The 21,335-nt window shown below is 40.0% G+C and overlaps 1 pseudogene; it reads left to right on the forward strand.

Annotated features, from left to right (window-relative positions):
* The first annotated feature begins 4,749 nt into the window (after window positions 1-4,749).
* On the forward strand, window positions 4,750-17,778 carry LOC117594215 (annotated as a pseudogene).
* The last annotated feature ends 3,557 nt before the right edge of the window (window positions 17,779-21,335 follow it).

Raw genomic sequence — 21,335 nt, forward strand, 5'->3', positions numbered from 1 at the left:
AGCCTCAACCTTAATGACTTTGAGAACTGCAAAGATCCCTCCTGAGATGTGTGCAAACCTGGTGGCCAACTACAAGAAACGTCTGACCTCTATGATTGCCAGCAAGAGTTTTGCCACCAAGCACTAAGTAATGTTTAGCAGAGGGGTCGAATATTTATTTCATGCATTAAAATGCAAATCAATTTATAACAAATTTGACATGGATTTTTTTTTGTTATTCTCTCACTGCTCAAATAAACGTACCATTAAAATTATAGACTGATCATTTTTTGTCAGTGGGCAAACGTGCAAAATCAGCAGGGGATGAAATAATTTTTTCCCTCACTGTACATGTGAATGTTTTGCGGCAGACGGATTATTTCTGATTACATACAAAGTCATCTGTCATTTGCGTTTGGTCTGTTGACTTTGTTTACTACACTGTGTGTGTTCGCTACTGTTCACCCTCAATGTGTTCAATGCAAGAATGTGTGCATCTTTCATTGTCTCAATCATAGATTCCATGGTTGTCCTTTTCTTGTAAATGTAATCCATGGACAGTTGTTATATACAAGACGAGCCAGCGTTTTCCTTTTGACCACTGGCATTGCAATGAAATGCCTCAATTTTGACTGAAAGTTTCGTACAGTATAAGTCAGTGATTTCCTTATTGTTGTCCGATTCATCTTCTGAGTCATGGCATCACTGTCCTCCAAAAAGTAGTATCTCACAACTTGTTCCCAAAGAGGTTTTTTGATAAAGCCAGCTAAATTCAGGGCAGCAATGAGGTTCACAGCTGTAGCAACTCGATTGCAGTTGTCTGCTTTTGAAAAACCCCAGGTAGCAATTTTACTGAGCAACTATGGGTGTAATGACAAAAACCAGTGATTCGGCAGACCAATCAGAACTCAGGATGTCAGCATGCCCAGCCCCTTCATTATCTCAGTCTAGCAGGAAAAGTCTTGTATTTTCCTGGTTAAACAAGAGTTTGCATCTCAGGACGCACAATAACTGACAACATACTGACAGGAAGGGAAACAGGAAGGGTAACTTAAACTTGATAGATTTTAGCAGTTACGTATAGTGGTTAAATAATAGAGAACCTGCACAAATCAAGGGAGAAAATAAATTTTGTATTTATTGGAATAAATACTTTATTTGAGTTGTCCTTTTCAATAAATCTTTTCACTGTAATGCTGATATATATATTGAAGGACGTGTCTACCTAGCAAAGATTATGTTTCCAAGACAGTAACCCCCATGCCAGATGGTCAATGTTAACATGCCTGTGGTTATCAGAGCACAACCTTTAGAGACAGGAGATTTAGACACAGATGTTTCTGTTGTTCTTATCTAGGCACATTCATTTCCAACAAAAAACATTTATATTGTCTTAATACTGTGTGAATACTTAATAATTAATGCTCAGATTTGACAACCTCTTCCGAGTAAATGAAGAAATCGAGATTTCGGCTTTACAGCCAATTTATGTGCACCTATGTTGTCAGGACATGCACATTGAAGGTACTCTGTATAAAATACACCTGGGAGATTGAGGAATTAATCAGAATATAGATTGGAAGAAAACAGTTTTTCATGCACAAGCTAAAACTAAAATATTTATATTTACGGCTATAAACACATCATAGGGCTATTTCAGAAAGCAGAGTTAACATACTCTGAGTTGACACCCACAACTCTGGGTAGATTGACTCTGAGCTGTCAAACTCAGAGTTGACGGTTTCAGAACAGGTGGTAACAGTCAACTCTGAGTTAAGTTAACCCTGAGTAAAGCAAGTACACAAGGAAATAAAAAGCCCTCATCAATGGAACGCAGATACAAATGTTGCTCATTTAATTTCAGACCCAAGGGGGCGGTCTGCGATGAGGCATGCCGCGGTATGCCTCGTTATTACTGTGGTATGCCACGGCAGGTTACAGTGCGGTGTGGCATGGACAAAAACATAAAATAAAAAATAAGAAAGGACACCAGGAGGCATCTGTGAGAACGTCGAAACTGCTGTTATTCAAGCCTGCGTCTGTACTTATATGGCCAGAATAAAACATAAAAAGAATAGGAGGAATATTGTCTACTATAATCCCAATCATGGATTGCTATGTTGGTGTGTTTGATTCCATGTTATAGGACTACACACGTGAATCAAGTGTTTAACATAGGGTGTTTACATGAAGGACCTTTAGTTTGTTAAACAGGCAATAGGCTACACGTTAAACCCATGTTTCATTAATATTTCAGAGGTAAATAGCAATATATTATTTTTTCTAATTTTCTAATAAAAAGTATAAAAAGTTTCTAATAAAAGGGCGTTTGAATATTTATATTATAAATATTGTGTAATATGTCTATGAATGGTACATACTAAAGAATATTCTAATGTAAATAGAAAGACATTAGAGCATTTGGAACATTCATGTGTGATCAGTATGATCATAGATCAGTGTTGCTGGTGGAGGAGCCTAATGTCCTGAAGGAAAAAACTGTGAGTCTGGAAGTGCGTGTTTCCGATGCTCCAGGTAGTGTCAACCAGACGGCAGACACAGTGTGAATAGACCATAGCCTTGGTGGCTGTAATCTTTTATGATGCTCAGTGCTTTCCTAAGGCATTGTGTATGGTAGATGCCTTGCTCGGACGGAAGATGGCAGCCGATGACGCGCTCTGCAGACTTCACCACCCTCTGGAGGGACTTGTGATCGGAGTGGCTGCCGTTCCAGGCAGTACTGCAGCCTGAGAGACTGCTCTCAATGGTGCACCTGTAGAATGGTGTACAGACATGCCAAACTTCTTCAGGAAGTATAGTTTCTTTTGGGCAGTTTTCACTACTGAGCTCGCTTGCCTGGACTAAGTAAGGTAATCTATTCTTGCAGGTGCAACCAAAAAGGCACAAAACATACTTGGCAGTGACTGAAGATGAAATAAAAATATATACTTCAAACAGGATAAGTATAATATCAGTAAAAGCAATAGTGATGCTTGTGATGCCTCCCCTACCTAATCAAATACCTTTCAGTGGCTACAGTCAACTTATATGTAAGTAATTAGTAAAATTCTCTAGCAAGAAATAAGTACAATTCTTTGTTGGCCTATCTGCACATTAATGCTGTGGAAAGACTTCCTATTCACATAAACTCCTTCATTTACTAAAGGAGCTGTGATAGGAGTATGAGTGCCATCTATGCTGTGTGATGTCACTAGAGGCTGTGTCTTGGAAGGGTGCTACATTCCCCTGAGATGGCTGCAACCATGAACAACTATGGCTCTATCTGCTGGTGGAGTCAGGAACTCCACCCATCAAAACATGACATTCCCGCACACCTGAGACTGATCAGGGTCTGATGACCTGAAGGGTTTAATAAAAATCTAGTGGTGTCTAAGATATTTAGCCTGGCTAATTCTCCTGAACATGTTTGTCAAATGTCATTATTCATTAATGAAACATCAAGAAATATATGTGGCCATTATACACTGCATGCATCAGAGGCGTCGCTAGGATCATAATACATTCGGGGCTTAGCCCCCCCCAGGAAGGGGGCCAGGTCATTATTCGGGCGTCTTTGAGGCCCTTGCTTACTAGCCAACCGTGGAGTACTTGGATTCATGTGATGGAGCATTGTCCTGCATAAAGATCATGGCCTTCTTGAATGCTGAGGACCTCTTCCTGTACCACTACTTGAAGAAAGTATCTTCCAGAAAGTGGCAGTTGGTATGGGAGTTGAGTTTCAGTCCATCTTCAACCCAAAAAGATCCAACTACCTCATCCATAATGATAGCAGCCCAAACCAGGACCCCTCCTCCACCTTGCTGGCGCCTAACTCGAAGTGGCGCTGTGTCCATTAGTGATCCAGCCACAGGCCCATCCATCTGGTCCATTAGAGGCACTGTCATTTCATCTGTCCATAAAACATTAAAAATCTGTCTTCAGATATTTCTTTGCCCAATCTATACGCTTCAACTTCTTTCTGACTTCTTGACCCTGGCCATGTCTCTGAGCACTTGACACCTTCTGGACACTCCAGGTAGGTTGCAGTCCTGGATTATAGTGGCGCTGGAGGATAATGGGTTCCTGGTAGCGTTTAATTATTTTCAAGTCTTTTGCAATTAATTTGCATCTTTTCATCTCTGTGCATTTTTTGAGCCCCAGTTGACACAACACAACATTTGATTGTCTGGTGGCCACGCATCAATAGTTTAGCTATTTCAGGAGTGTTGCATCCGTCTGAAAGGCATGTTACAGTTTTTTGACTTTTCAGTGTCAGTTAAATCTTTTTTTTGGCACATTTTACCCTTAGGGCATGTAGCTGCCTAATAATTATGCGCACCTTGATATAAGGTGTAATTCACTTTCACCACACCCTCCCTCATTACACAAATATGTATCACCTGAAAATGATTAAATCCAAAGAGCATTGAAGATTATGTGGTTTGGGGTTGGAAAATGTGCATAGAAATAATGATACGATCAGAATACTCACTTGCCTAATCATTGTGCACGCAGTGTTGAACCACATTAAAAGCTACACACTCCATTACAAATATGCAAAAGCAAAATTGGGGGACAGAATGTTAACTGATGCCTTGTTTGGTAATAGAGGAATAGCATTTTTCATTAAATCCCAAATGCCTGAAATTACATCTTGGCTGACCGTTTCTCTGAGGCAAATGTTTTCCTTATGAAGAGAGAGTCCTTTGTACCGAACTTATTGACTTTAGGAAAAATAGGGTAAGAGGCATAACCTTGCCTCTAAGTTCGATGGCAAGACACAGTATTCACCCAGATGTACCTGTGGATGTACAAAAGTAAATCCTACAGACAGACACAGATATGCAGTCCAGTATTATATTCATGGGGGACAATCTATGATTTTTCTAATCCTGTAATAAAATCTCTTTCATACAGACATTTTCAGGGCTCTTCTGTGTCATGGTGAACCCCTACAATTGGCTTCCTGTGTATGATGCAGAGGTTGTTGCTGCCTACAGAGGGAAGAAGAGAGTTGAGGCGCCACCCCATATCTTCTCTGTCTCTGACAATGGCTTTCAATTCATGCAGATAGGTACAAGCCTGAATGGATGGATGAATGATTGGATGGATATGAAATCATGTAGGCCTACTCAGAGTGCGAATTATACAATGACAATTGGGGGGTCAACTTTGCATGCGTATATATCGCTTCTTAATTTTTTATCTCGGGGGGGGAGGGGGGGACCTTACCATTTTCCCCCAACAGCTTGTTGAGAAATGGTAAGGTCCACTTTAGAAGTGTCTGAAATCATATTACAAGATTCTTCCAAGCATGAATATGGTAAATATATTGGAATATTGACGATTACAGATAAGAACAATATAGAAATGTTTCGATCTTTTGGGGGGGTCTAAGTCTTAATTAGGGGGGTAAAATCCCCCCAATCCCCACCCGTAATGTTTTACAGAATAATAAGCAACATGTTTTTGTTCACAGATAAGGAGAACCAGTCCATCTTCATTACTTAAGCTGTTTATATAAAAAAATATATATAAAAAATTACAACTTATTGCAATAGGTTGGATTTTATTATAAATAATTGATTAATAGATTTTTAGTGATTTTTGTCATTGGTCAAAAATGTACTGCTTCATGCTACAGTATTTCTTAGTAAATGCCAATCTGACAATCTTACTTGTCTTTAAAAAACGTATTTCTTTGTCATATGAACCAGTGGAGAATCCGGTGCAGGAAAGACTGTCAACACCAAGTGTGTAATCCAGTACTTTGCCACCATTGCTGTGCCTGGTGGTGAAAAGAAAAAGCAAGAGCCCGGCAAAATGCAGATGCTCATTTTTGCTTTATTAACGCATTTCAATTGGGTTGGATGTGTACACTTTTCCTAATCATGTTTAAAGCATCCCCAGTTTAGCAGATTAAGAGCAACCTGTGTTTGTCTCATTCAGGGGTCTCTTGAAGACCAGATCATTGCAGCTAACCCTCTGCTAGAGGCTTATGGTAATGCCAAGACAGTGAGAAATGACAACTCGTCTCGCTTTCTAAGTATGAAGAGTATACTGGCAAAATATTTTTTTGGTGTATGACAAAAAAAAAATCCTAATATTTTATAACCAAATGATCTACTGTAGGGGAAATTCATCAGGATTCACTTCCAAGGACCCAAATTGGCTAAAGCTGACATTGAGACCTGTGAGTTGGTTTTGGTTGTATCTCGATTCTAATTTCAGAGTCTAGTTACTTGATGAAAGAGGCTACCACATCTTCTTCCAGATGATGACAGGCCACAAACCTGATATAGTTGGTATGGAATGTAGAGATTTAAGGGAAATTATTCCATCTGTAGCAGAATCATGAAAATGTCATAGTCCACACAAATATAGAAATTAGTATTTCGTAACATTGACTAGGTCTTTGGGAAAGATCTATCAACTTGATAGAAAGATCCATCAACTAATGTACTTTGATGTACAAGAAATGTAGATCCAATGAAAATCCAATGACACTGGCTAAGAGACAATGATTGATTAGTGGTATTCGCCTGTAAGTGTCAAAATGCATTGATTACTTATTTGGATTAGGATTCATCTGACAGCAGAGCAAATTGAAGACTATCTACACAGAGCATTCCATGATGAGAAAGGAAATAGACCCAGAAATCATATAATGCCATAAATTCAATTAAATGTATTCCATAAATAAATTTTTACCAGCCTGAATTGTCAGGTATAATCAGCTACTTGATCTGCAATACAATCAGGAGGACTTTGAACAGGGACAGCTATGAGTCCTTCGGGCTTGGTAGTCCTGAGATGTGGTCCAAGGGCTCATGTCCTCCTAATTTTAAACGGAAAAGGATGCAATAAAAGTTAGAACCCCTGCTCCCTTACTCCCCGGCACAATCATAGAGCAGCGTAAAACCTTTAGTATTGTACAAAGCTTCAAAATATAAAAAACAGATCATTGACAATTATAAAAAACTAAATTTGTATCAAATCCAACAGAAACATATAATATAATGACAGCATAATAACATATTATTAGTGGTGGTATTGTCAAATACTTTCACATATTTCTATTTTATATCTCATACATTATCCAATTAATGTTGGGCAAATGTTTAGACATTTTTCAAGGCTTCCATCAAATCTGAAATTATGGGTCATGATCAATATACTTTTAGTGATCATGACAATCGTGTGCAGTTCTGCTTGGACAGTTGGTGGTGATGGTGATTATATTCATGACATGTTCTCTTGAATGTGAAAATGTTTGTGGTTTTAGCAGAGCTAAGGTCTTCTTACCCATGCAATTGGTTTTACTGGCATGGGGATACAGTGAGCGTCAGGTTTCTTCCATCCTGAAAATTACAAAGACAGAGATGACTGTCAACTCATTCGAATGTCACTCAACAACCGTAGGATGACATCAAGTGACCTACAAAAAGAATGGCAAACAGCAGCTGGGGTGAAGTGTACGGTGAGGACGGTTCGAAACAGGCTTCTAGGGGCAGGGCTGAAGTTGTGCAAAGCTAGAAAAAAGCCCTTCATCAATGAGAAGAGGATCGGTGATGATCTGGGGATGCTTCAACAAGGCTGGAATCTGCCACACAGCCAGGTCAATCAAGGTGTGGATGGACCACCAGATCAAGACCCTGTCATGGCCAGCCCAATCTCCAGACATGAACCACATTGAAATCCTCTGGAATTTGATGAAAAGGAAAATGGATGGTCACAAGCCATCAAACAAAGCCGAGCTACTTGAATCTTTGTGCCAAGAGTGGCATAAAGTCACCCAAGAAGACGCATGAAAGCTGTGATTAAAAATCAGGGTTATTCCACCAAATATAGATTTCTTGAACTCTTCCTAAGGTAAAACATTAGTATTTTGTTGTTGTAAAATGAATAAGAATTCGTTTTCTTTGCATTATTTGATGTCTGCATATTTCTTTGGTTATGTTGACCAGTTATTTTCTACAAATAAATACTCTAAATGATAATATTTTTATTTGGAATATGGGAGTAATGTTGTCAGTAGTTTATAGAATAAAAAAAAGCTGTTCATTTTACTCAAACACATACCTATGAATAGTAAAACCAGAGAAACTGATAATTTTGCAGTGGTCTCTCAATTTTTTCCAGAGCTGTATAACAGTTACAGATATATTATGTAAAGTAACTGAGCAGTTTTTCATTTTTGTACTTCCTCTGATTCCAGGATGCCATTACAATTCTGGGCTTCAGTAATGAAGAGAAAGCGTCCATCTACAAGCTGACAGGAGCTGTAATTCACCATGGCAACATGCACTTCAAGCAGAAGCAGCGTGAGGAGCAGGCTGAGCCAGACGGCACAGAGGGTAAGGCCCACTCTTTGATTCAGTGTAAAACATAAGTCCTATTCCCTTTGATGAAAGTCAGGCTAAAGATTATTTTTGGAGAACATCTTCTAACCTCCAGAAATTACACTGGATGAAAATGAGAAATATGACTCTCAAAACAGTTGTCCAATGGAAGTTGTGTTTTGCTGTAATGTCAGAAACAAGAGATATTGTGTGCCTGATTATATTGGGGTTGTTTCTCTCTTTCCAGTGGCTGATAAAATCGCATACCTGCTGGGCCTGAACTCAGCTGAGATGTTGAAGTGTCTGTGCCTCCCCAAAGTGAAGCAGAGGTACTTATTACACACACAGACATATATACCAAAATAGATCTACTCTGAGGGCTTTTCCCAGCATTAGGAAAGGCATACCTTTTACAGAATATAACCAACCTATCATAACTGGATATGTAATAAAACAAAACATCATCATCCAGGTACAAAGTACTGAATGCCAGCGTCATCCCTGAGGGACAGTTCATGAACAACAAGAAGGCTTCTGAGAAGCTACTTGGGTCCATTGATGTAAATCATGAAGAATACAAGTTTGGACACACCAAGTTTAGTCCAATATACCCAGCAAAATGGAAATTTACAGTTAGGTGATACATTCATTTTTTCAATTAAGTCCATTCTATCAAATTCTGACTGGGGTTCCAGAATTGAACATATTTACCTGTCTCAGGTTTTCTTCAAAGCTGGACTTCTGGGTGTCCTGGAAGAGATGAGAGATGAGAGATGAGAAGTTGGCTGCTCTGGTCCGCATGCTCCAGGCACTTAGTCGTGGATATCTCATGAGGAGAGAGTTTAAGAAGATGATGGAGAGGAGGTGAGGAATAATAGACATCTTGGCAAGGCTTTCTAAGAATATGTAATGTATGTTAGTTGAACTTCAGCATCTTGTAATTGCCTCATAACATAAATATTTCACATACACAGAGTTATTTTGACATCAACTATATACAGCTCTGGAAACAATTAAGAGACCACTGCAAAATTACTAAGTAATTTAGAGCATTTATTTGTAGAAAACTGATCAAAATAACCATAAAAAGTTGTTTTCAGACCTCAAATAATGCAAAGAAAGCTAATTCATATAATTTTTCAACAGCAAAAAACTAATGTTTTAAGGAAGTTTTAGGAAGAGTTCAGATATCAATATTTGGTGGAAGTACCCTGACTTTTAATCACAGCTTTCATGCGTCTTGGCATGCTCTCCACCAGTCTGTCACATTGCTGTTCGGTGACTTTATGCCACTCCTGGTACAAAGCTTCAAGTATCTTTGCTTGATGGCTTGTGACCCTACCATCTTCCCCTTGATAACATTTCAGAGGTTTTCAATGGGGTTCAGGTCTGGAAATTGGGTGGGCCATGACAGGGTCTTGATCTGGTGGTCCTCCATCCACACCTTGATTGGCCTGGCTGTGTGGCATGGAGGATTGTCCTACTGGAAAAAACTATTATCAGAGTTGGAGAACATTGTCAGGGCAGAAGGTAGCAGGTATTCTTTCAGGATAACCTTGTACATGGCTTGATTAATGCGTCCTTCACACAGACAAATCTGCCCGATTTCATCCTTGCTGAAGCATCCACAGATCATCACTGATCCTCCACCAACTTTTACAGTGGGTTCGAGACACTGTGGCTTTTAGGCCTCTCCAGGTCTCCATTAGATGACCAGGTGTTAGGCAAAGCTGAAAATGTTGCTCGTCAGAGAAGATGACCGTACTCCATTCCATGTTGGGCAAAGCTGAAAATGTTACTTGTCAGAGAAGATGACCTTACTCCACTCCATGACCTTACTCCATTCCTCTACGGTTCAATCCTTATGAATTAGAATTTCAACCTGGCTCTTCTTTGCTTCTCATTGATGAAGGGCTTTTTTCTAGATTTGCACAACTTCAGCCCTGCCCCTATGAGCCTGTTTCGAACCGTCCTCGCCGTGCATTTCACCCCAGCTGCTGTTTGCCATTCTTTTTGTAGGTCACTTGATGTCATTCTATGGTTGTTGAGTGACATTTGAATGAGTTGACGGTCATCTCGGTTAGGGTTAGTCATTTTCGCCCTCTGCCAGTCAGTAGCTTTGTTGTCCCCAATGTCTGTTGCTTAACCTTGTTCTTATGAACCGTCGTAATTTAAATTTTCAGGATGGAAGCAACCTGACGCTTACTGTATCATTCTGCCAGTTAAGCCAGAATTGAAGCCTCCTATTCCTCACTCAAAGCTTTTCTTTTTAACTCTTTTGTCATGCTGAATAGTTATTATTTTATTCAAATTGCTTTTGAGGTACTACGTGTACTGTTTTTGACATCCAGCTAGTCCTATTGCAAGAGGATATTGATGACCACAGCAGTGGTTTTTATACTTGTCCTCGTTAAATAAAATTTGGTTCAGGTAATCACCTAATCAGTACCTCATTAAGTAATATTAGGTGTGCCTGTGTTGGAATTTAACAGACAATGGAATGGAATGGTTGCCATACATTTGAAGTGGTCTCTTCATTTCTTCCAAAGCTGTATATTCAGAATGGAATTTGATACCATACATGATAAAATATGGAAATTATGTTATCTGAATATGATTAAAAAAATTTACTATTCCTCATAAGATTAAAATAATGATGTCACTGGTGATAAAAGGGTTTTCAATTTCCAAGTCCAATTTTTCAGCTGTATACAAAAAGCAGAGGTGGGGTTCTGTTTGATATCCAAATCTGAAAATGTTGCTTTAAGTGTGTCAATCACATAACTCTTCCTATCATGTCATTCACATACCTCATCCTACCTTTTTTCGACCAGAGAATCAATCTATGCCATCCAGTACAACATCTGCTCATTCATGAATGTGAAACACTGGCCATGGATGAAGTTGTACTTTAAGATCAAACCCATGCTGAAGAGTGCTGAGACAAAAGGAGCTGGCCAACATGAAGGAGAACTATGAGAAAATGCAGTCGGACCTGGCACCTGGCCAAAGCTCTGGCCAAGAAGAAAGCGCTGGAGGAGAAGATGGTGACCTTGCTGCAGGAGAAGAATGATCTGTCACTCCAAGTTGCATCTGTGAGTTTGTATTTAACACACTCTTGCACATACACACACGCACACTAACACGTGTTTATTGGCCCTTAATTTAAGTTAATCTAAGTTAAAAAAAATATTAGACTAAAATATATGTTTATATTTTGATTCACTAAGTGAGTAGGTTTGTGATTTTCCTTCTGTTCCTTCTCCTCATACACCAGGATGCAGAGAATCTGAACAATGCTGAGGAGAGGTGTGAGGGACTCATCAAGGGCAAGATCCAGCTGGAAGCCAAACTCAGAGTTAAATGAGAGGCTGGAGGATGAGGAGGAGATCAGTGCTGAGTTGACAGCCAAAAAGAGGAAGCTGGAGGATGAGTGTTCTGAGCTGAAGAAGGACATTGATGACCTGGAGCTCACCCTGGCCAAAGTGGAGAAAGAGAAGCATGCTACTGAAAACAAGGTATTGTGCCTTACCATAGTCTATAAAATAATATAAAATATAAAAACAATGTTGATGGTAGATTGTTAAAAAAAACACTTATTAACATGAAAAGATTTCAAGTCATATTATGGTCATGTTTGTGACCCAAATAGAATTTCATTGGCAGGATATCAGAAGCAAAATTTGATTAGGTTTCAGTAGCAGGATTAGATTAGTTTTCAGTATCAGGGAACTCCACACATTGATTACAGGCTCTACTCCTCCATCCATTAAGCATAATAGCATGGTGTACACTGTTATCTGCTGTTCAGTATATAGTACATTTCATAATTATAATCTGAATTAATTTATTACCATATACAGTATGTCAAACAATATCCTCTCTTAAAAAAGGTTAAAAACCTGACAGAGGAGATGGCTTCTGTGGAGGAGAGTGTTGCAAAGCTGACCAAGGAGAAGAAAGCTCTCCAAGAGTCCCACCAGCAGACCCTAGATGACCTGCAGGCAGAGGAAGACAAAGTTAACACTCTGACCAAGGCTAAGACTAAGCTGGAACAGCAAGTGGATGACGTAAGTGGAGTTTAAAATGTTGGCCTTCATAGTGTGCAAGACGTTAACAAGAAACTATCATCACTTCATTTGTGTGTTTTAATCTGATAGCTTGAGAGTTCTCTGGAGCAAGAGAAGAAACTCTGCATGGACCTTGAGAGAGCCAAGAGAAAGTTGGAAGGATATCTGAAACTGGCCCAAGAATCCATAATGGACTTGGAGAATGACAAGCAGCAATCTGATGAGAAAATTAAGAAGTAAACAAAGAAGTGACAACATTATTACCTGCAATATTTTTTTAATTCACATTTTGTTGACAATAATTGACATGTTTGTATTTCTTAGGAAGGAATTTGAGACCTCCCAACTCCTAAGTAAGATTGAGGATGAGCAGTCACTGGGAGCTCAGTTGCAGAAGAAGATCAAGGAACTCCAGGTACAGAACATGGAAAAACACCTGAGTAATACATTCTGATGAGACATCCCTTTATATTGGTGGCACCTGAGTGCTCAGAAGGTGTGAAGAGTTTTCTTCAGTGTTAAATTTCTTTAACAATATTAGTGATCTCTACTATTTGGAATCCTCTCCCAGTTGATTAAATGACTATGGTGAAATGGCTACAGGCCATCTAGAACCCTCTACTATTTGCTTCTTACCATTCTGTGTTGACTACTGCATGTGTCACTGTCAACTGAATATATCAGTCTAACTGGCATATGTCAACACTTGCAAATATATAACAATGCAAATACACATTATCATTGTCTGAAGAAAATTATTCAGTTGTATTGTAGGTGAAAGATTGTCCTGACTTGATATTATTTCTGCTACTCCTGCCTCCTGTTGTAGGCCCGTATTGAGGAACTGGAGGAGGAGATAGAGGCTGAGCGTGCTGCCAGGGCCAAGGTTGAGAAGCAGAGGGCAGATCTCTCCAGGGAACTTGAGGAGATCAGCGAGAGGCTGGAGGAGGCCGGAGGTGCCACTGCTGCTCAGATTGAGATGAACAAGAAGCGTGAGGCTGAGTTCCAGAAGCTGCGTCGTGATCTTGAAGAGTCCACCCTGCAAGCACGAAGCCACAGCCTCTGCTCTGCGCAAAAGCAGGCTGACAGCGTGGCTGACCTCGGGGAGCAGATTGACAACCTGCAGCGTGTCAAGCAGAAGCTGGAGAAGGAAAAGAGCGAGTATAAGATGGAATAGATGACCTCTCCAGTAACATGGAGGCCGTCGCCAAGGCTAAGGTCAGTAGTGATCGTTTAGAGTTGACATCGTCATTCAATTGGACTGAAGTAATGATGGTACGTTGTACTAACAGGGCAATCTAGAGAAAATGTGCCGTACTCTTGAGGACCAGCTGAGTGAATTCAAGGCTAAGAATGATGAAAACATTCTCCAGATCACTGACACCAGCGCACAGAGGGCCAGACTCCTAACAGAAAATGGTAACCAAAACAATGACCAAAAAGCCAATGATGTTGTTCAATAGTACACTTAATTCTGTGGGACTAAAAGCCCACTCCACACAGTTTCTACAGTACTATTCAGCACATATTGTCTTCCTACCATACATTAACATCTATTTATCATCTTATAGGAAAGACGTATAACAATATAGTCCTATATCCCTGCAGGTGAATTAAGCCGTCAATTGGAGGAGAAGGAAGCCCTGGTTTCTCAGCTGACCAGAGGCAAACAGGCATTCACCCAACAAGTGGAGGAGCTAAAGAGGCATATTGAGGAGGAGGTCAAGGTAAGGGATCCAAGATGGCAACCAATCACAGAGTTTAGAGACATGCCTACATGTTCACTGTGGCATGCCACTCTCTGACTCTCCAAGTTTTATTGTCACTACAATCGTTGTCTTATTCTTTTTCTCTCACAGGCTAAAAATGCACTGGCCCATGGTGTCCAGTCTGCTCACCATGACTGTGACCTCCTGAGGGAGCAGTTTGAGGAGGAACAGGAGGCTAAGGCAGAGCTGCAGCGTGGCATGTCCAAGGCCAACAGTGAGGTGGCTCAGTGGAGGACTAAGTATGAAACGGATGCCATCCAGCGCACAGAAGAGTTGGAAGAGGCCAAGTGAGTCACACAGATCTGCAGGAACACAAATATAGTTTGAATGGTTAGGATGGTACAGGGCGTTGAGAAGTGTTGTGGGAATGTGTTGTGACATGTTTTGCATTATAAAACCAACCAACTAACAGGAAGAAGCTGGCCCAGCGTCTACAGGATGCTGAGGAGACTATTGAGGCTGTTAACTCCAAGTGTGCCTCCCTGGAGAAGACCAAGCAGAGACTGCAGGGAGAGGTGGAGGACCTCATGATTGATGTGGAGAGAGCCAACGCAATGGCTGCCAACCTTGACAAGAAGCAGAGGAACTTTGACAAGGTGAAAATTATGAAATTGTACCCTAGGGTGATATTTTCAGTTTGAAGTACAATCATTAATTTTCATAAAATAGCATATTTCTGATTTATAATATATGGATTTCCCTAGGTTCTGGCAGAGTGGAAGCAGAAATATGAGGAGGGCCAAGCAGAGTTGGAAGGAGCTCAGAAGGAGGCTCGCTCTCTCAGCACTGAACTTTTTAAGATGAAGAACTCCTATGAGGAGGCTTTGGATCAGCTGGAAACTCTGAAGAGAGAGAACAAGAACTTGCAACGTGAGTACTTGATTTATATTAGACTAGTGTTATTTAATATGAGGGAACTGTAACGATCAAAATTATTATGGCACCTTTACATTAAGTTCCTATGACTATGTTATATGTTCATATATGGCATTCCTTCGAAAAACAAGTGGTTTGTCAAGGTGGCTTTTAATGTTAATATACAGTAATTAAATATCACTCCAGTGCTTTGGTAATATTTTCCCACGTCTAAGTTGGTCCTGTGTTTGTGTGTACAGAGGAGATCTCTGACCTGACTGAGCAAATTGGAGAGACTGGCAAGAGCATCCATGAGCTGGAGAAGGCCAAGAAAACTGTGGAGACAGAAAAATTGGAGATCCAGACCGCTCTAGAGAAGGCTGAGGTAAAAATGGGAAATTCAGTGTTATGCTAGGTCTACATTGGTTTTAATATAAAAACATGAATATGATTAATCTGACTGCCTCGCTTTTCTCAGGGCACACTGGAGCATGAGGAATCAAAGATTCTGCGTGTACAACTGGAGCTGAACCAAGTCAGGAGTGAGGTGGACAGGAAGTTGGCAGAGAAGGATGAGGAAATGGAACAGACTAAGAGGAACAGCCAAAGGGTTATTGACTCCATGCAGAGTACGCTGGATGCTGAGGTCAGAAGTAGGAATGACGCTCTGAGGGTGAAGAAGAAGATGGAGGGAGACCTGAATGAGATGGAGATCCAGCTGAGCCATGCCAACAGGCAGGCAGCAGAGGCCCAGAAACAGCTGAGGAATGTGCAGGGGCAGCTCAAGGTAGAGGGACTGGGACATCAAGTGCATAAATACTGAACACGGGAAGGGTTTTGTTTGTCAATCTGTGGAACAGAATAGAACAGATACATTGAAAAGAGAGAGGATTAATGTTCTGTAGAAAGGTATGAATATTGGTTAAATTATTACCAAAATGTCTATCATCAATTCTATGACCACTACTTCCACAAGTTCTAATGAAACCATGTTCTTGTGAAATCCAGGATGCTCAGTTGCACCTTGATGATGCCATCCGTGGCTCAGAGGACATGAAGGAGCAGGTAGCCATGGTGGAGCGCAGAAACAGTCTGATGGTGGCTGAAATTGAGGAGCTGAGAGCTGCTTTGGAACAGACAGAGAGGAGTCGCAAAGTGGCTGAGGCTGAGCTGGTTGATGCCAGTGAACGCGTTGGTCTGTTGCACTCACAGGTATGTGTCAAAAACAAGTTCTAATTCAATACAACCAAGTATGCCGTTTACATACACCTTGAATACATTTCTATCATTTCTGCTTTGTGACTTGCAAGTTCTTTTGCATTCAAACCAATCCTATTTTTTTCTGTCTCCAGAACACCAGCCTTATAAACACCAAGAAGAAGCTTGAGAATGACTTAGTGCAGGTGCAGGGAGAGGTGGATGACTCTGTCCAGGAAGCCAGGAATGCAGAGGAGAAGGCCAAGAAGGCCATCACTGATGTGAGTTCTCATGATTTATTCAATTACATCAACTTGCTTCAGCCTAATATTCAATGGCAGCTGGGCAATCACAACAAAAACTTCAATATATACCACATTTTAGGTTGGCATGGTGGCTGAGGAGCTAAAGAAGGAGCAGGACACCAGTTCTCACCTGGAGAGGATGAAGAAGAACCTGGAGGTCACAGTCAAGGACCTGCAGCACCGTCTGGATGAGGCTGAAATCTGGCCATGAAGGGAGGCAAGAAGCAGCTCCAGAAACTGGAGTCCAGGGTCAGTTACCAGCAGATGGGTTACAGTAGATTTAAGATGATTCCTGTATGATAGATGTATTTCATTATATTTAAGCTGATTTAGAAGTATACCTCAGTTTCACAAAGACATTGATTGATGTCAAGAACTCAAAGACATGTCTCTATTCATTTACTGTACAAAGGTGTGTGAGCTTCAGTCTGAGGTAGAGGCTGAGCAAAGAAGAGGTGTAGAAGCAGTTAAGGGGGTACGCATGTATGAGCGCAGAGTCAAAGAGCTGACTTACCAGGTAAGGGAAATGCTTTTTTTACACTATCACAGGTATTTGTGTATGAAAGTGTAGAGCATTGATTATTCCTCATCATTGATCTTCTCCCACAGAATGAAGAGGATAAGAAAAATGTTAAAAGACTTCAGGACCTGGTAGATAAGCTGCAGCTGAAAGTGAAGGCCTACAAGAGGCAGGCTGAGGAAGCAGTGAGTTTTAAACTTTTACCAGGTCCTGAAGATATTACAAAATTGTATTTGTCAATAGTTATTTGTTAAAGAAATTCATTATATTAGGTAATTTAATACAATATTTGTACCCACTTCTATGAAACTTTGAAAGGGAGATCACAGCCTTGCTGATGTTATGCTCTCCTATTTTTATCACCCAGGAGGAAGCTGCCAACCAGCATATGTCTAAATTCAGAAAGGTGCAACATGAGCTGGAGGAGGCAGAGGAGCGTGCTGACATTGCTGAATCTCAAGTCAACAAGCTCAGAGCCAAAAGCCGCGATAGTGGAAAGGTACAGGGTTGCTGCTAACCTTTAGAAGATATGTTTTAGTTACGGCTAAAAAAGCCTTCAATACCTAATCATTTAAATTATTTGCAGATGTCATGTTCTTTAATAACACTGATATCGTTGTTCCTACAGGCCAAAGAAGCTGCTGAGTAAAGACCAAAGAGATCAATAACTTTAATTTGTTTTACTGTGTTGCATAAAATGTGATTTTCATGGTAAAATGCTGAGCAGTAATTAAACACATGTTGACAACATACATTTTCTTATGTAACTTGTTTTTCAGTTTTTTCATACTATCAATATATTGTACAAGACTTCCAGTGAAATCCTAAATCATTAGATGGTTAAAACAACTTAAGCAGATAATGGTCCATATCATGTTTAGTTGTTGGTTCTGGGCATAAACTAATATACATTGTTTAAATTCAACAGTTATTTGTTAATTTACAATTGTCCAAGTTATCCCCCCACATATTAAAACAACAAAACAAACGGAAAGGCCCCATCTCAAGATCTTAGTATTGATTACTCACAGTGATCAACAGCCTGTAGTTGAGATAGTACATAGTGAACCAATGTACACTAATTGACACTTCACTTTTGATTATAGAAAACAGCTGTGACACCATTTATCCCACAATCAAACTGTAATTTGTGTAATGACAGTTAAATTCAATACAATCTATTGAACATAACACTGTGTAATGTGTAATGTGTAATGATAATACAAACTATAATACTGCAGTCTTTAAATTGGCCTTATACTGTAATATTCATGTGCACAATTCTTACATAAAATATATTTCAAGCACAGATGACAAAGTTTTCTATTCAAAGTCATGATATATACTGCAAACAATTTCAATGTATGTAAAGAAAAACAAGTCAAAAAGCAAGACTAAAACAGTGTGAAAAGAATCATGCATGTTCCATCAAATACCTGCAGTTTGCCTACAGTACAACAGTTGTTCTTTACCACATTATGATTAGCATTTTAAGGTAATCCACTGTAAGGGTCATATTAGGCTCATATTAAGCTTACCAGTGATTTCCTTTTTTGGAGAATCTATTGTAGAAATTCAGTTCAATCAAGTTTATTTTATAAAGCCATTTTTACATCAGCAATTATCAAAAAGTGCTTTTACAAATACTCAGCCTGAAACCCCAAACAGCAAGCAATAACAGTTCAGACAGAAAACACCATGTATGAGTTTAATAATTTTTGGAGAACATATTAACAGCCCTGTACATGAATGTCTTAGGTTATGCTCCTTTAAGGTAACCAATTTCCATCACATGAATGTGTATACGATACTACCTCAATAACATACATTAGATTTTTTTTATGCAATCCAATGGCAATCAGCAAGGTATGCTGTACCAATCCCCCAACACTGCAAAACCACTGCCAGACACTACATCATACAGCGGAGAACAATCTGATACCCATCTGATATTCTCACATAACACACTTCAGGGTGCCTTGTCGGAGCAAGGTGGAACAGCCATATTTTTAGGTGAGATTAAACCTACTCAGCGGCGCGTCACCCATACGTCACCCTCAGAAACATCACTCCCACCTGCAACCGGGTGCCTGCCGGAGCAAGATGCAACAGCCATCTTGATAGTGGAATAACCTACTTGATGACTCAGACCAAAGTCGTTTCCCCAACACCCTAAACTAATATACATTGTTTAACTTCAACAATGAGATCTCTCTGAGATCCCTCACAGATGTTCAGTTGGATTCAGGTCTGGGCTCTGGCTGGGCCATTCCAAAACGTTAATCTTCTTCTGGCGAAGCCATGCTTTTGTGGATTTGGATGTGTGCTTTGGGTCGTAGTCGTGCTGAAAGGTGAACTTCCTCTTGAGCTTCAGCTTTCTAACGGACGGCTGAAGGTTTTGTGCCAAAATTGCCTGGTATTTGGAACATAATTGCCTCCACCCTGACTGAGGCCCCGGCTGAAGACAAACAGCCCAAAGCATGATGCTGTCACCACCATGCTTCACTGTGGGTATGGTGTTCTTTGGGTGATGTGCAGTGTTGTTTTTGCACCAAACATAACTTTTAGAATTATGGCCAAAAAGTTAAACCTTGGTTTAATCAGACCATAACACATTTTCACACATGCTTTTGGGGGACTTGATGTTTATTTTAACCCTAACCCTAACCCTAACTTTTGCCGGGCTTGGATGTTTTTCTTTGTAAGAAAAGGCTTCCATCTTGCCACCCTACCCCATAGCCCATTTATATGAAGAATATGGGAGATTGTTGTCACACAGCCATTACTTGCCAGAAATTCCTGCAGTTCCTTTAATGATGCTGTAGGCCTCTTGGAAGCCCCCTTGCCCAGTTTTCTTCTTGTCCAGTTCTATGTCTCTGTTGTGCCATATTTTCTCCACTTGATTATGACGGTCTTCAATGTGTTCCATGGTATATCTAATGCTTTGGAAATTCTTTTGTACCCTTCTCCTGACTGATATCTTTCAAAAATGAGATCCCTCTGATGCTTTGGAAGCTCTCTGCGGGCCATGGCTTTGCTCTGAGATGCAACTAAGAAAATCCTACTAAAACAGCTGAACTTTATTTGTGATGGCAGGTGTGTAATGACTTCTATTTAACATGAGTTTGAATGTGATTGGTTAATTCTGAACACAGCCACATCCCCAGTTAAAAGAGGGTGTGAACACTTATGCAACCAGATTATTGTGGGTTAGATTTTGGGTTATGTTTAGATAAAAAGTCAGATTCTGGAAGATCGAGGTTTATTGGATTAACTGGAATGACTGAATATCTGACAGACCTTTAGCGTGTAATGTAGAGATGTAGCCCAATCATATTGAAGTAAAAAGCAATGGTTTAGAAACCCATTTCCAAAGGCAGGTAAATGTGAATTCCGTTTTTGGCCCGCAATGTAAACTCTAACATTGATTGATACCGCAAAAGGTTCAGTAGGTTATAGGCTATTCCTATTGGTTTTCCAGTGCCTCTTAATATGAAAGTTATCAGATTACATTACTGAGTTTGAGTAATAAAAAAGTTACGTTACTGATTACAAATGTGGACAGGTAACGGAACTGTAACAGACTACATTTAAAAAGTAACATACCCAACCCTGACTAAACGTATCAATCAATCAAAATCAATCAAAATGTATTTATAAAGCGCTTTTTACAACAGCAGTTGTCACAAAGTGCTTTACAGAGACACCCGGCCTTAAACCCCAAGGAGCAAACAACAGTAGTGTTGAATTTCAGTGGCTAGGAAAAACTCCCTAAGAAGGTCGAATTTTAGGAAGAAACCTAGAGAGGACCCAGGCTCAGAGGGGTGACCAGTCCTCTTCTGGCTGTGCCGGGTGAGATATTAAGAGTCCAATTGGAATAATAAATAAATTTCTCTTGGCTAAATCCAGAGTATATTTGATTTTAGACTAGGTCAGAAGTATGACCAGGTGGACAAAGACAGGAACAGCAACGGTCCCCCCAAACCAGGTAATCCGCAGGTGTGGACCAGGACCTCATCTCCTTCTAAAATTTAAAATTGGAGGAAACTGAGAAAAGTTAGTAGTACATCCCTCATGTCCCCCAGCACAATAATATAGCAGCGTAACACCTTGGAAACTTATCATATGATAATACTGATGGTTACACCATTTCATTTTAAAGATATCTTGTGACAGTGATAATCGAATGGTCCTTTCTTGATTGATGATATCGCATACGTGTATAATCTGTAATCATACTTTAATCTAGCTAAATTATGACTTAACGTTTTCCTATTACGGTCTGCTACTCCCACCAA

Source organism: Esox lucius, unplaced genomic scaffold (genome assembly GCF_011004845.1).
Source record: "Esox lucius isolate fEsoLuc1 unplaced genomic scaffold, fEsoLuc1.pri scaffold_47_arrow_ctg1, whole genome shotgun sequence".
In the NCBI taxonomy this organism is placed as follows: Eukaryota; Metazoa; Chordata; class Actinopteri; order Esociformes; family Esocidae; genus Esox; species Esox lucius.